The 14503-nt window shown below is 40.4% G+C and overlaps 1 protein-coding gene across 2 annotated transcripts in view; it reads right to left on the bottom strand.

Moving 5' to 3' along the window:
- LOC124612501 (C-1-tetrahydrofolate synthase, cytoplasmic) overlaps positions 1–14503 on the bottom strand; it is a 163410-nt gene that overhangs the window by 119427 nt on the left and 29480 nt on the right. The window contains exon 1 of one of the 2 annotated variants that reach the window (XM_047140743.1): positions 14372–14422. The exons of the other annotated variant lie outside the window; for it this stretch is intronic. The gene's annotated coding sequence lies outside the window, so the exon portion shown is untranslated. Of the gene's footprint in view, positions 1–14371; positions 14423–14503 lie in introns of those variants that run through there. 2 annotated transcript variants of the gene reach the window in all.

Genomic DNA, 14503 nt, shown 5'->3' with positions numbered 1-14503 from the left:
TCGACTTGTGGGTTATTTGGTGGTCTATGCAAGAATGGTCTAATGTCTGTATTTGTGTCTTTGTATTCTATATATGTTAGCTGAAATTTTTCTTCTATATCTAACATCTGTGTCACTTCGTGTTCTATTTGTGCTTGTCTGGTGGCTGTCTTAAGATTTCGTTTTCCTCTGATTGTTTAATTGGTGCGTGTTGTTCTTTGTTTGTTTGCTCTGGGATGTTTGAGTCCATTACTGTATTTTCTTCTTCTTCTGATTGCACATTATTTTGTTCCAGTGTTTGTTGTACTTGTTGTTTGATGTTTTCTAATTCTGAGTGGGGTATCCTGTTATTTTTGATTATTACACAGATCTGATCAGCTAGTCGTTGTTCTGTTAAAAATTTTAATTCTGGGTATCTGGTAATAAATGTTGTGTATACTTGTGATCTGTATCCAGTTGTATTGGTTCCTAGGTTTGTTGCTTGGTAATAACAGAACATGAAGTGTCGATTAACTTCATCTGACCATTTCATCCTCTCTCTTTGTTTTCCTTCTAGGGTGGTTGCAGGAAGCATATCTTGCAAAACACCTCTACTTGGATTTAAATCATTTTCCAGTTGGCTAGCAGTGTCGTTACCATTGTGGGCGGGCATAGGGTTCAAGCGTCGTCCCCGACCATGATGGCGCTTGTCCGAGGCTTCTTTAGTTCTGTCCTGAACCAACTAATCACACTAAAAGGGGGGTTAGCCCTATTAGTGGTTTGTTCTTGTCGTCGCCTTTTACGACTGGCATAACATACCGGAGGCCTATTCTTTTCCCGGGCCTCCACGGGGATTATTATTATTATTATTATTATTATTATTATTCCTGTTGATCCTATTCCTTCCCTCATCCTCGGCTATTTTCGCATTTTGTTTTTCACACAAACTTGTGAACCTCAACCTAATGAATCCCCCCTTCCTCCCCCATCCTCCCTTATTCACACGCATACCTACATACCTCATCAATTCCTTTTCTCCCACTTTTTTGACATTTCTTAAGTGAATGAAATGAAATGAAGTCCCATGCTTCTTTACAGAGCGTAGGGGAACGATGCGGGAGACCCACACCGCCTTACTAGGCAAGGTCCTAGTGGAGGTGGTTTGCCGTTGCCTTCCTCCGACCGTAATGGGGATGAATGATAATGATGAAGACGACACAACAACACCCAGTCATCTCGAGACAGGAAAAATCCCTGACCCCGCCGGGAATCGAACCCGGGACCCCGTGCTCGGAAAGCAAGAACGCTACCGCGAGACCACGAGGGGTGGACTATTTCTTAAGTATTTGTGCATATTTTTACGAAATTTGCACACTTTTTCAAATTTTTACATATTTGTGCATATTTTTATATATTTGTGCTCATTTTTGCATGTCTTTACATATTGTTACACATCTTTTCTGTTATTCAGCTTCCCCACAACCATATAACACCTTCATTTGCCCATTTCCGCATCATTTCCACTATGTCGTCCCTGCCATAATGAAATCCTCTTCCATCTTTCTGCACCAGATCAGGAAAGTATCCCTTTCCCTGGCTGAAGCCCAGTCCCATATCCTGTTCTTTAAATGCTGTCTAAACCATGGAATCCCCACCCCCTGTTGCCCTCCAATGGCATAGCTACAAAAATTCCTTTCTTTGCACCCCATCCTTCTATCACAATGACTTTCACCAATTCATATTCTGCCTGTCTTGTCACAAACCTGGTGTTGCAAAAACACATCTCCATGGCACAGGCATCCCAGAAGCACCTCCGCTCTTTCCGCAAGATATCGCTACTGTGCAATGCCTACCAAATGCATCACAGCTCTGAAATCAAATTCTTTACTCTTCAGCATCTTAAGGAGCATTCCAGATAGAACCTCCAAAAGTTGTCCAACCCACTGACATTCTACCACCACCTTAGGGCACCACTATCCAAACCCTTATCCAATTCAAAGTGTTCCTTCTCGTCAACTCCTCATTGCACCTAGGCCTGGCCTGGTTGACCTTTCCAACTTGTGTCCCCAAAACTCCGTACCAACAATCCACCAAATCCAGAGTTGAAACATTCCCTTAAGAATTTTGTTAACCTTTCCACCAAAATACTCAGCTCCAGAGAAGTTTCAGTCCTATCCAAAGACCTCACCTTTAGACCTACAGCCAAATTTAACCATGCTAGACTTGTCAAAGACCTACTCTCCTTCTCCCAGTCCCTGCAATGGAAACACTTCTTTGCCACCAATCCTTCCAACCACAACCAACCTAATCCCAACACTGAACCCTGCCTCTCCTAGTCCATACCACCATGCAACCATAATCCTCCCTCCCCTCCCATGTAACCACCCTCTGGTCACCTGCCATTAATTCCTTACCTTCACCTTTCCTCAACATCCTCCCCCCGGTCCCTTCTATGAACAGCAACCATTCAGCAAAAGGACAAGCTTACATTACCTCAAAACAAATCATGATCTAATCATCATACCTGAAGACAAAAGTGGCACCAATGTCATTATGAATCGTAGCGACTACCTGGAAGAAGACCTCTGCCAATTCTCTGGAACCTCCACCTATAAACTCTGCCAGAGTGATTCCAGCCCATAAGTCTAACATGACCTCCAATCCCTACTTAAAGCATTATGCCCTTCCCAGAACTTCTCCCCTTAATCCATTTACCTCCCAACCCCTATGACAATCCACACATACAACTTCTACGTGCTCCCCAAAATGCAAAAAACCAACAATCCTGGACCCCCATTGTAGCTAGTTATTCTGTCCCCACAGAAAGAATTTCTGCCCTCACTGACCAACACCTCCAACCAATTGTCCACAACCTAGACTCCCATGTCAAAAATACCAACCATTTTCTTCAGCAACTCACCACCATCCCCACCCTATGACCTCGTGGATCCCTACTCGTCACCGTTGATGCCATTTCCCTATACTCCAACAACCCTCACACATACGGTCTTGTCGCTAATGAATGTTACCTGTACCAATGTACTTCAGACTCCAGACCCACCATCTCATTCCTCATACATCTTACTAATTTTATCGTATCTCACAACTACTTCTCCTCTGAAGTGACAGTATACAAACAATTCCATGGCACAGCTGTTGACACCCACATGGCATCCTCCTGTGCCAACCTGTTTATGGGCCATCTAGAGGAGACCTTCCTAGCTTCTCAAAATGCTCAACCCTTGTCGACTCAGGTGCATAGATGATATTTTGATGACTGGACTCAGGCACAAGACACATTATTCCCATTCCTTCACAACCTCAACACTTCCTCTCTCATTTGTGTCAGTCAGTCCTCTTAATCACAGCATGCCACCTTCCTCAATGTTGACCCCCTCCTCTCTAACGGTTCCAGCCACATCTCTATGCACATTAAACCCACCGACCACCAACAGTACCTGCATTTCGACAGATGCTATTCCTCCCACACCAAAAGAAGTCCCTCCGTACAACCTGGTCATCCAGGGATGGGGTATCTGCAGTAACTGGAACTTCCTTGCTGATTATGCTGAACCTCTTACTAAGGCCTTCATACACAGACACTATCCTCCAGATCTAGTCTGCAAACAGATATCCCATGCCATTTCCTCAAGCACCCCCAATCCTCCCATAACCCCCATGAACTGCTACAAAGGAGTGCCTCTTCATCATCCAATACCACCTTGGACTAGAAAAACTAAACCACATCCTTCATCAGGCTTACATTACGAATCATCATGCCCTGAAATGAAGGATATCCAGCCCGTTTCCACTCTTCCTTACTTAAAACTGTGCCCATCTAAGCTTCCCAACATCCTAGCCCATCCCTATGCCACTCCTAATCTCAACCCCTTGCTAGAGGGATTGTATTCCTGTTGGAGACCCATGTACAAGACTTGCCCAACCCATCCATCCAGCATTTCCTATTACAGTCCTTTCACAAGCTTATCTGTTGGAGACCCATGTGCAAGATTTGCCCATCCCACCCATCCAGCATTTCCTATTACAGTCCTTTCACAAGCTTATCTTACCCTTTCAGAGGCAGATCCACATGTGAAAGAAGCCACACCATATACCAGCTCTGCTGCAATCACTTTAAAGGCTTTTATATTGGTGTGACTACCAACCAACTGTGCACTAGGATGAATGCCCACAGCCAAACTCTGCCCAAAAGCAAGGTACGCCACCCTACGGTACAATGTATAGCTGAAACATAATGTGCTTGATTTCAGTGGCTGCTTCACAACCCAGACCATCGGGATTCTCCCCTCCATCACCAGATTTTCTGAACAGTGCAGATGGGAGTTACGTTCACAACTCACTCTCCATTCCCGAAATTATCTCAGCATCAGCCTACGATAACCCACTATCCACACACCCTCCACGCAACAGTCTTCAACCCCCCCCCCCCCCCCCCCCGTGCTATCACCATCTCCCATTCATTGTGTGCTGCCCTCTGCAAACACACTCACCCATCAGCCCCCTCTGTGCTCCTATGCTTTTCCACTTGCTGCCCCCCTCTCCCTGTCCCACGGCCTTCCGACACTGCACCTGTTGGCAGTCTTGCCATGCCTCTATCTATTCCCTGCACACTCAAGCAGACAGTGCTCTTCTCTTCCCCCACCCATACTTTGCTATCTTTTCTCCTTCCCCATGCCCTCAAGATTGCTGTTTCCATCCAACATGACAGTTGCATTTCAGCCTAAGCTGCTGGTGATATTGTGTGTGTGTGTTTGTGTGTGTGTGTGTGTGTGTGTGTGTTTCCTTTCCTGAAGAAAGCTTTGGCCAAAAGCTAAATGTTTAACAGTCTTTCTGCTGTGTTCGTCTGCAACTCAACATGTCACCTTCACAGTGAGTAACAATCTATTCTTTCCCTCATATTGTTGATACTGTTCCATTTTTCAAAAAGAATATTGTATGAACCGGATGATCACACATTTTGCAGACTTCTTAAGTGCTCTTTTAACTTTTAGATGCATTTTCCAAAACATTTAGTCCTTCAAATAACTAGTGACTTGCTATAAAAACTCTGATTTTGATAACCTGAGAATTATATGAATACCTTGTCTGTTGTGTAGTGTGGGGTTTTATATTCTAGAGGAAATCTTTCTAACAAACTGCCAGCTGACATAAACCAAGAAAATGTAACCTTTGCAGTTCCAACAAAAATTAAAAACCTGTCTCATTAGCTACATCTGATCATCTATATTTAAGAACTGATGATCCCTATTAATAGGATGAGAAGCATGATTGCATTACATTAAAGCTAGCAGGAAACCCAATATATGACTATGTACAGTTTCCTGTTATATTAATTAATGTAGGAAATTCACTACCTTGAAGATGATAATGCTTTATCACTTTTGGTAAGTAACCATTGCTTATGTACCACTGCTTGTTTAATATTTATATTTAGTGCATTATATTTACCAAATAATAACAGCTACAAAAAATACATAACAACAGATACTGATATGAGGAATCATCTACACCTTCTATATTGTCCATTACATTGGACTGTTAACGAGAAGAAAATTAATGGAAAGAACTCTTACATAAAACTTGGTTCCTTTTGTAGTTTAATCCAGCAAACCAAACCAAAATTCAAACAATAGCTAAAGCATGGAGTGAAAGAAAGTCGAGGCCTCCAACATAAAAAACATTAGAAAAGCCACAGACTTTACATCTCTTTCATCTTTTTCTTTCTTTGGTTGGTTTAGCATTTTTGCTCACAAATCTCTGTTAATCTGATATTATGAATACCCATTTTTATTGAATACGTTATCAAAGTGCACCTGTTACTCTGGTAAACTGTTAAGTTTTGGACACTACATGGGCCCTATGTACTAAAGTTTTAAGTAGGCTCATAGTTTGTGAAGAATGGTGGTAACTAGATATCTGCAAGCATAAATCGGTGTTGTTGGGTTTACTGTACATGCAATGCCCTGAAAACCCATTCTCCTTAAGTTGAACTAATACATTAAGAAACAGTAAATAGTCATGCATTTCTGTTTCCAAGGTAAATCTGGCATTTTCATGAATGGAATTTAGATTCTCAAGAAATTCTATCAATATGTCATCATCATGGAGCCAGACACTGAATGTCTCAACATCAACATATTTCCAGAACACTGTCAGTTTTAAAACTGCAGGATTGAGTGCTTTTCTTTCTAAATCCTTCATAAATAAAATTTGTTGCTGTGGTGAGTGAGGCCTATCCTTGGTGACACTGACAATCTGTTCAACATGTTTGTTATCAAAGAAAAAATAAGTGGAGGTTAGTGTATGCTTAAATTATACTGTTAAGTCTTCCTCAAACTTGCAGCTAATCAATGACAGAGAACAACAAAAGCTAGTTTAATAAAGAAGGAGATGGTGTCAAAGCTAACAAGCAAATCAGACTGGTCAAGTTTCAAAGTTATTTAGAGTTCACACATGAAGCAGTTTCCTTTGATCAAGGGCTGTGGGTCGTCCGTGTCAGTCTTACAATATACTGTGTCCTCAAATCAATTTTACACCATCTTTATGAAGACATCTCTTGGCAGCAAAACTGTGGCTTTACCTCTGTCTGCAGGAAGAATCGCCACCTGGCAATGCTCTGCAAATTACAACACACAGTTCTCTCAGAGACGATATGTTACTTTGTTAGAGACTGTCCACATGCCACTCCATGGATTATGGGGAAGTCACGATACTATCTGCAGTCTCATACTACTGTGATTAATTGGTCTAGGAAGCTAAGTAAATACAATTAGTAGACAACCTGCTTAACTGAGACGAGGGTTTCCAGCTTGACAAAACATCTAAAGCACTCATTTCATTTCTATGTAAGAATCCAGTATGTTGACCTCAACGACAAGTGTTAATCAGCAATAAGGGTATCATCAGGAGTGCCTCTGCACACATGAATGATCTGACAGACATGGTGACCAGCAATCTGCATCTGCTTGCTAATGAGACTGTGATATATAGGAAAGTATTGTCACTGAGTGACTTGTAGAAGGATACAGCATGACTTAAATAGAATTGCTATTTGATATGATGAATGGCAGCTTACTCCAACTGTAAAAAAAATAGAATGGCAGCTTACTCCAACTGTAAAAAAATATAAGTTAATGCAGATGGGAAGGAAAACCGGACCTATAATGTTCAAATACAATATTAGTGATGTGCTTCTTGTCACAGTCACGTTAGTTAAATATCTTGGTGGAACGTTGCAAAGTGACATAAAATGGAACAAGCATGTAAGGAGGGTAGTAGGAAAGACAAATGGCTGACTTTGCTTTATTAGGAGAATTTAAGGACAGTGTGGGTCATCTATAAAGTAGATCACATATAGACTATGTGATCAAAAATATCCGGACACCTGACTGAAAATGAGTTACAAGTTCGTGGTGCCCTCCATCAGTAACGCTGGAATTCAATACGGTGTTGACCCACCCTTAGCCTTGATGACAGCTTCCACGCTCGCAGGCATATGTTAGATCAGGTGCTGGAAGGTTTCTTGGGGAATGGCAGCCCATTCTTCACGGAGTGTTGTACAGACGAGAGGTATCGATGTCGGTCTGTGAGGCCTGGCATGAAGTTGTTGTTCCAAAACATCCCAAAGGTATTCTGTACGAATCAGATCAGGACTCTGTGCAGCCCAGTCCATTACAGGGATGTTATTGTCATGTAACCACTCCATCACAGGCCGTGCATTATGAACAGGTGCTCGATCACCATCCCCGAATTGCTGTTCAACAGTGGGAAGCAAGAAGGTGCTTAAAACATCAATGTAGGCCTGTGCTATGATAGTGCCACACAAAACAATTCCACTGTTCAATCATCCTATGTTTACAGTCCTTACACCAAGTGAGGCATCGTTTGGCATTTACCAGCGTGATGTGTGGTTTATGAGCAGCCGCTCGACCGTGAAATCCAAGTTTTCTCACATCCTGCCTAACTGTCAAAGTACTTGCAGTGGATCCTGATGCAGTTTGGAATTCCTGTGTGATGGTCTGGATAGATGTCTGCCTATTACACATTACGACCCTCTACAACTGTCGGCAGTCTCTGTCAGTCAACAGACGAATCGGACCATACGTTTTTGTGCTGTGTGTTTCCCTTCACATTTCCACTTCACTATCACATTGGAAACAGTGGTCCTAGGGATGTTTAGGAGCGTGGAAATATCGCTTACAGACCGATGACCCAAGTGACACCCAATCACCTGTCCATGTTCAAAGTCCATGAGATCCACAGAGTGCCCCATTCTGCTCTCTCAGATGTCTAATGACTACTGAGGTTGCTGATATGGAGTGCCTGGCAGTAGGTGGCAGCACAATGCACCTAATATGAAAACCTATCTTTTTGGAGGCATCCGGACACTTTTGATCACACAGTGTAGAAAATTTGGTGACTCATTCTTGAGTGCTGCTGAAATATTTGGGATCCCCACCAGGTTGGATTTTTAATGCTGACTCTGTAAATCTCATCACAAAGGAGAGCCTTCAGGGATGTGGAATGAGTCAAGTCACACATTAACAGCAAGATACAGCCACTGCTGGCTACACCTATAAAGTATACTAACAACAAATTATGACTAGTGTTAATCTACTCAAACTGATACCTATGGTATTTACTTCTACATGTAACTTAGCACAGACTACTATCAGCAGTCTATATATTGAAAACATCCGGATCCCTTTAATACTACTATTATAATTATGTCAGATTTCCATTCTTGACTCCAAGTATTCCAATAAATTGTAGGAGGGGGGATAATGAGGTATTCTTCTATTTTGTTTTTTTAATATTTAGAATTTTCAATTATCTGCTTGATATCCACTGGCAAACTGTGCACTTTTACACCAGAATATAAAACTCCATTATTAACCCTAGAGAGAGATGCCTAGTCATCAAACCAAAGATTATTTTGAACACCACACTGCTTTACTAGTCATGGTCCTGTTGGAAGTGGTATGCCGCTACCTTCCTCTCACCTTTGGGGGATATATAGTTCAATGTGGATTCCGAACCATGGAGCAACTTGGCATTTTTCATATCAATAAACACTGCCAGAGGTGAAAGAAGTGGCAAGTGACTGATAAAAATTCTAGGATTAACCGGGGATCAAACCAAATTCTTTGGATTTGTACCACTGAGCAACCACACGGAAATTATTTCCACTTCTAGTACTGTGGTAGTGAATTGCTGAGTCCATCCTAAATTCATTCTCATTATTAAACACAAATATCATTAGGGAGTCTACTTATTGGCACGTAAGTGTAAGAATCTCTCTCTGCTGACACGTCAAGGGTAGCAGAACAAAGGTCACTGTTCTGACAGGCCATAAATACTTCTGATGTTGTCGAATTGTCTGTGTTAATTTTTGTTTGCTGTAACAGGCTCATTTTCTGACTCAAAATACATGGCAACTGTACAATCCTACAAAGCCAAGTGAACAATGTATCTGTACTTTCAGGTACCGGTGGTGTGTGGCCACTGAGATCTTACACAGCATTGTGTGTGGGTATCCTAAGCCCACTGATTCCATATTCATGGGAAGCAGGATAACTGCATTTTTCACAGGTCATGCCCCTGCAACTGTCAAATTCCAGCAAATGCTGGGAGATGTTTCTCCTTTTTACATGATGCATAAAACAATCTCATAAATAAACATCTTTCACATATCAATATTATGAAAAGGAAAGTTGCTACTCACCATATAGCGGAGATGCTGAGTCGCACATGGGCACAACAAAAGGATTGTCATTTTTCACATATGTTCTTTGAGTGAGAAATGTGATATGCAATCTTTCAAACAATGGAAAATTCAGCATAGGATAGTGACAATAATGTGAGTGTGAGCTGGATTTGCGCGAATTTGTATGTGTATGCCGTCTAATGCAGAAAATGAGCTTTTGACCGAAAGCTTAACTTGTTAGCAGTCTCTTTGTTGTGCCTGTCTGCAATGCACCATGTCCACTGTGTGGTGAGTAGCAATCTATGTAATCTTTTCTTGTATACAGAACATAGATGTCTTTACTCCTATCTACATTTTGGAGTTGTGCTGAAATGCTACACATTTGCTTAATGAAGCAGATAGGACACTTCACACTGATTTGACATTTGTAGCATGTCATCTTAATGACACAATTTGAATGGCCAGTAGGGTACAAGATGGTCCCCTTTTAACTTGTTATTTAGGTAGAACCCAATGAGCACATAGTATTTTGTTTAGTGTATCACTATTAATGTTTGCTTCTTGTGCGAGAAAGTAAGCCTTTGTTTGTTCGAAATTCCATAATATAAGTCTTTGTAGAATTAAGACTTAACATGACCATAACAAAGCCAGAAGCAATTATTAGCACAGAAGTTGATGAGCATACCGTATTGACCCAAAAATAAGCTGCACTTTTTATCCAAATTTCACCCTTGAAAAGTTAGGGTGTGGCTTATATTTGCTACCTTGTATTTTTACAAACAATTGCTGTGTAACAATACAACTAGCATCTGCAGCTGAAACTGGCGACAAGGCATCTTATTAGGCAATGATGCAAACTTTTATTGGTGTTTTATTGGCATTAAAATTATGTAGGTTTATCAGTATTGCTTCCTTAGATTATAATTCTGTGTGTAGGTCTACCAGTGCTGTTTCCTTAGCTTATAATTCTGTTTCATCTAGGTATTGGTAGAAAGCCTAATTTATGACAATATGAACAACCATTTAGAGCAAAAAGCATCTTCAAGCCAAGAAATTTGGTGTAGTTACAATGCAAGCTTCAAACTTACAGTTGCCCATTATGCCAAAACCCCAACAGAGAAGCCAGAAGGAAGTATGGACTTGTCGAATCTAATGTGCAACATTGGATTGGTTCAGAAGTAAAATCAAAAGAGACAGTTTCAATGAGAAAATCATTCAGAGAACCTAAATGTGGCAAGAAGCTTAAGTTATTACATACATGCAAAATAAGAGGAAAGCTGGGATGCCTGTCTTATGAGAAGTTATCCAACTCAAGGCCTCGGATTACAGTATGTTGATACTTATTACTTTTGGACCGTCTAACTACAACTGAATGAAACACAATTTTTGTGCCATACGTGTTCCGCCTTTATTCTTTGCAAGGCGTCTTCAGTGGAAGGTTGCGTGGATGATGATCTATGTGTTGTGTTTTTGTTTCATTTTTGGCAGTGTTGTTGTTCTCATAATTGCCATTCAGGTTTTTGTTTTCCACACTTCACAGTGCCAGGAACTGAACACTTGTTTGGATGCTGTGTTTTGGTTTCTGTTATTCAACATCTGACAGTCAGTAACACAAATCAAAACATAGCATCAACATCCTATGTTATTCAACATCCGGCTGTCAGCAGCACAAACCAAAACACAGCATCAAAACAGATGTTCAGTTTCTAGTGCTGTGAAGTGTGGACAACAGAACCCCAAATGGCAATTATACAAACAGCGACAAAAATGGGGCAAAAACACGACACGTAGAACATCATCCATGGAACCTGCCATGTCTTGCAAAAAATAAAGGCAAAAAGCATATACCACGAAAATTGTGTTTCGTTAAGTTGTAGCTAGATGGTCTAAAAGTAAAAATTATCAACATACTACAATATTACACACAACTGCAGACAACAGGACAAGAAAAGTTGTAAATGTGAAGACCTCGGAAATTGCAAAAGTCTTAAACGTGCCACTACAAGAATTTTGTGCAAGGGTTGGTGTCATCAGTTTATGCAGAGAAGTGCTAGACTAGTACAGAGAATGCCAGCAGATTTCAAGGATAAGCTGGTCAACTTGCAGTGTTACATCATCCAATTATGAAAGTGTCACTCATCCCCTCTCCATCAGACTGGTAATGCTGACTAAATGCCAGTATTTTTTTCACATCCCGAGCAGTGCAATAGTAGACATAAAATGGAACAAAGTATCTCATTAAGAGCAAATGGGAAGGGGGAAAAATAGCTGTGATGTTAGCTGTTACAGTCAATGGGGGAAATTTATCCCCTTAAGTTATTCTGAAGAGAAAAATCATGGCCAAAGAAAACTTTCCTATAGGCTTAGGTATTTGCTGCCAAGAAAAGTGCTGAATGGTGGTGCAGCTGACAGTTGACCAGTTCTCTGCTGTTTGGAATCAGACCTAGAGCACTGCTTGAGTCATGCTAGTTTTGGATACTTTTAAGGGATGTCTAACTGCTGAAGTAAAAGATAAACTTGCTGCTTTAGTGTAGAACAATTCTGTGAGAAATTTTACTTCAGAAATAAGTGGCAGGTGTTAAGACTTCTACTGACCCCTGGTTAAGTTCACTAAACAGTGGTTATGTGGTAATGATCAACCACTGAACTAGCTGGTTCAAATTCTGGAGGGGAGACTGTCTGCCAGAGAAAGAACACTTTACAATTATTTATTTTCTGGCACAGCCATGCATAATTTCAACTGCCTCAAGTACTTCTTTGTAATTTTTATGGGACAGTGTTATCTACTTAGTAGTATGTAGGAAACTGTTCCATGAAAATTCTCAAGGGGCACATTCTTTGTAAAGTACACAAGAACAACATGCTTCCAGGCTGCTAGTCTAATATCCATGCCTCAAGCACATACTATATCTCAAGCATCACACTGAAAACATTTATACATTTATTACAATAATGAAAAAACTCAATTATTGATAAAATTGTTTAACTGGATGGATAAAAAGTCTCCTCACCAAACAGCAGCAGAAAAAAAAATACACACACACACACACACACACACACACACACACACACACACAAGACTGTTGGATTGGCAAGCTTTTGGAGCCAGTGGCTCCTCCTTGAGGCAGAAGGGTTGAAGGGGAAGGAAGAAGGGTGAAGGAAAAGGACTGGAGAGGTCTAGGATGAGGATTTTGGGAAAGTCACCCAGAACTGCAGGTCAGTGGAGACTTACCGTACAGTATGAGAAAGAAAGACTGTATCAGCCCTTCCCTCTCATCCCGTACATTTTCCGATGAATTATGTATTGATGACACTTGTTTTAAGAGGTATGTAACACTTCTAAAAATGTTGGTTGCTATTACTTATCACCAATATTTGGATTACTTACAGATGTTTGTGGTTGTTATTATATAACTGAATTACTCTGGATTGTAGATACCATACCAATGCTGGCCACATTATAGTAGTCACCCTTACTCAGTTTACCCCCACAATTCGTTTACCGACTCCACTCTGTGCACTTCTATCTCATCATACATCACAAATTCTCTCCAACTCCATTTAAAATTAACTGAAACTTTTAACATAAAATTACATTCTTCATACAGAATTTCAACTGTTGTGTTTTGACACACCTAGGGTAATTGTGCTTTACTTTCCTTTTTTATACTTGATGATTACTAGTTAATATCTGTAATATGCACACACACACACACACACACACACACACACACACACACACACACACACACACACACACACACACACACACACACACCTACATTCTGCTAGCTGGATACACAGATCTGATAATAGTTTGTAGCTGCTTGTAGTTCCTTTTAACTTGAATAGACAGTCATACTTAATCTAAAAATGGTCAAGTGTTTCACACATACTGATTACAGCCCATGTAATGTTGGCAGCAATGCACCAAATAAAACAGAAGTACCAAACGCAATTACATGTATTGTACCACAAACATGTTGTTGTTGGGATGGCAGGGTTGAAGTGACTATGAAAGAACACTGTCTAAAAAAAGATCTTAAAATCGAAGTGCTGTACCAAGTAACATAATTAAAAAACTAATTACTACCACCATGGTGTTTAATAAAAATTTTTCTTCATTTAAGTATCAGGTCAGATACATCCACACCCCACAAATTCCCCAATTCTTGAGCAAAGATTTGTCGTCTACAACAAAATTTCTGCTCCTTTAAATAGTATGACAGATCCTACCACCTCATCATTTAAATACTGTGTTGTGGCCCAAGTTATAATTAATACAAATTAACAATACCCAAAACTTTTTAAAACAACAAAAAATACTAATGATCACAAAATCCATGCGATTTACGACCAATGGGTACGAAAACACACACGAAATTAAATATTTTAAAAGAAATAGGAATAATACAATGAAATACTGATAACTTGGTATCTAAGTTCCACTCCTTTCATACCAACTATAGTATTTGTAAGACTTCTTCTTTGTAGCAATTATTTTCATATATCAGTGCACTGCTGCAGGGCCCTACACAAATCGTACTGTATGTGGATACACACTTCTAGTGCAAATTAATGAGTCTGGCCTTCGCCTCTAGTACTGGGCGTAATACCACAAATTAATAAAAACCGATCTTATCATAAGGGATTTTCAGTAATCGAAACTAAAAGATCTTGAAATACCTGCAGAACGCGCTAATGTTTGTCACGCAAACCGGCAAGCTTTCCTTCGGCGTCCTGACGAATGGGAGATGTCGAACGCATAATTACAGTTATGTAATACTCATAACAACAGATGTCGTTAAAGAGATTAAC

Source organism: Schistocerca americana, chromosome 4 (assembly GCF_021461395.2).
Source record: "Schistocerca americana isolate TAMUIC-IGC-003095 chromosome 4, iqSchAmer2.1, whole genome shotgun sequence".
NCBI classification, from domain to species: domain Eukaryota; kingdom Metazoa; phylum Arthropoda; class Insecta; order Orthoptera; family Acrididae; genus Schistocerca; species Schistocerca americana.
This window is presented reverse-complemented; position numbering and strand designations above follow the sequence as displayed.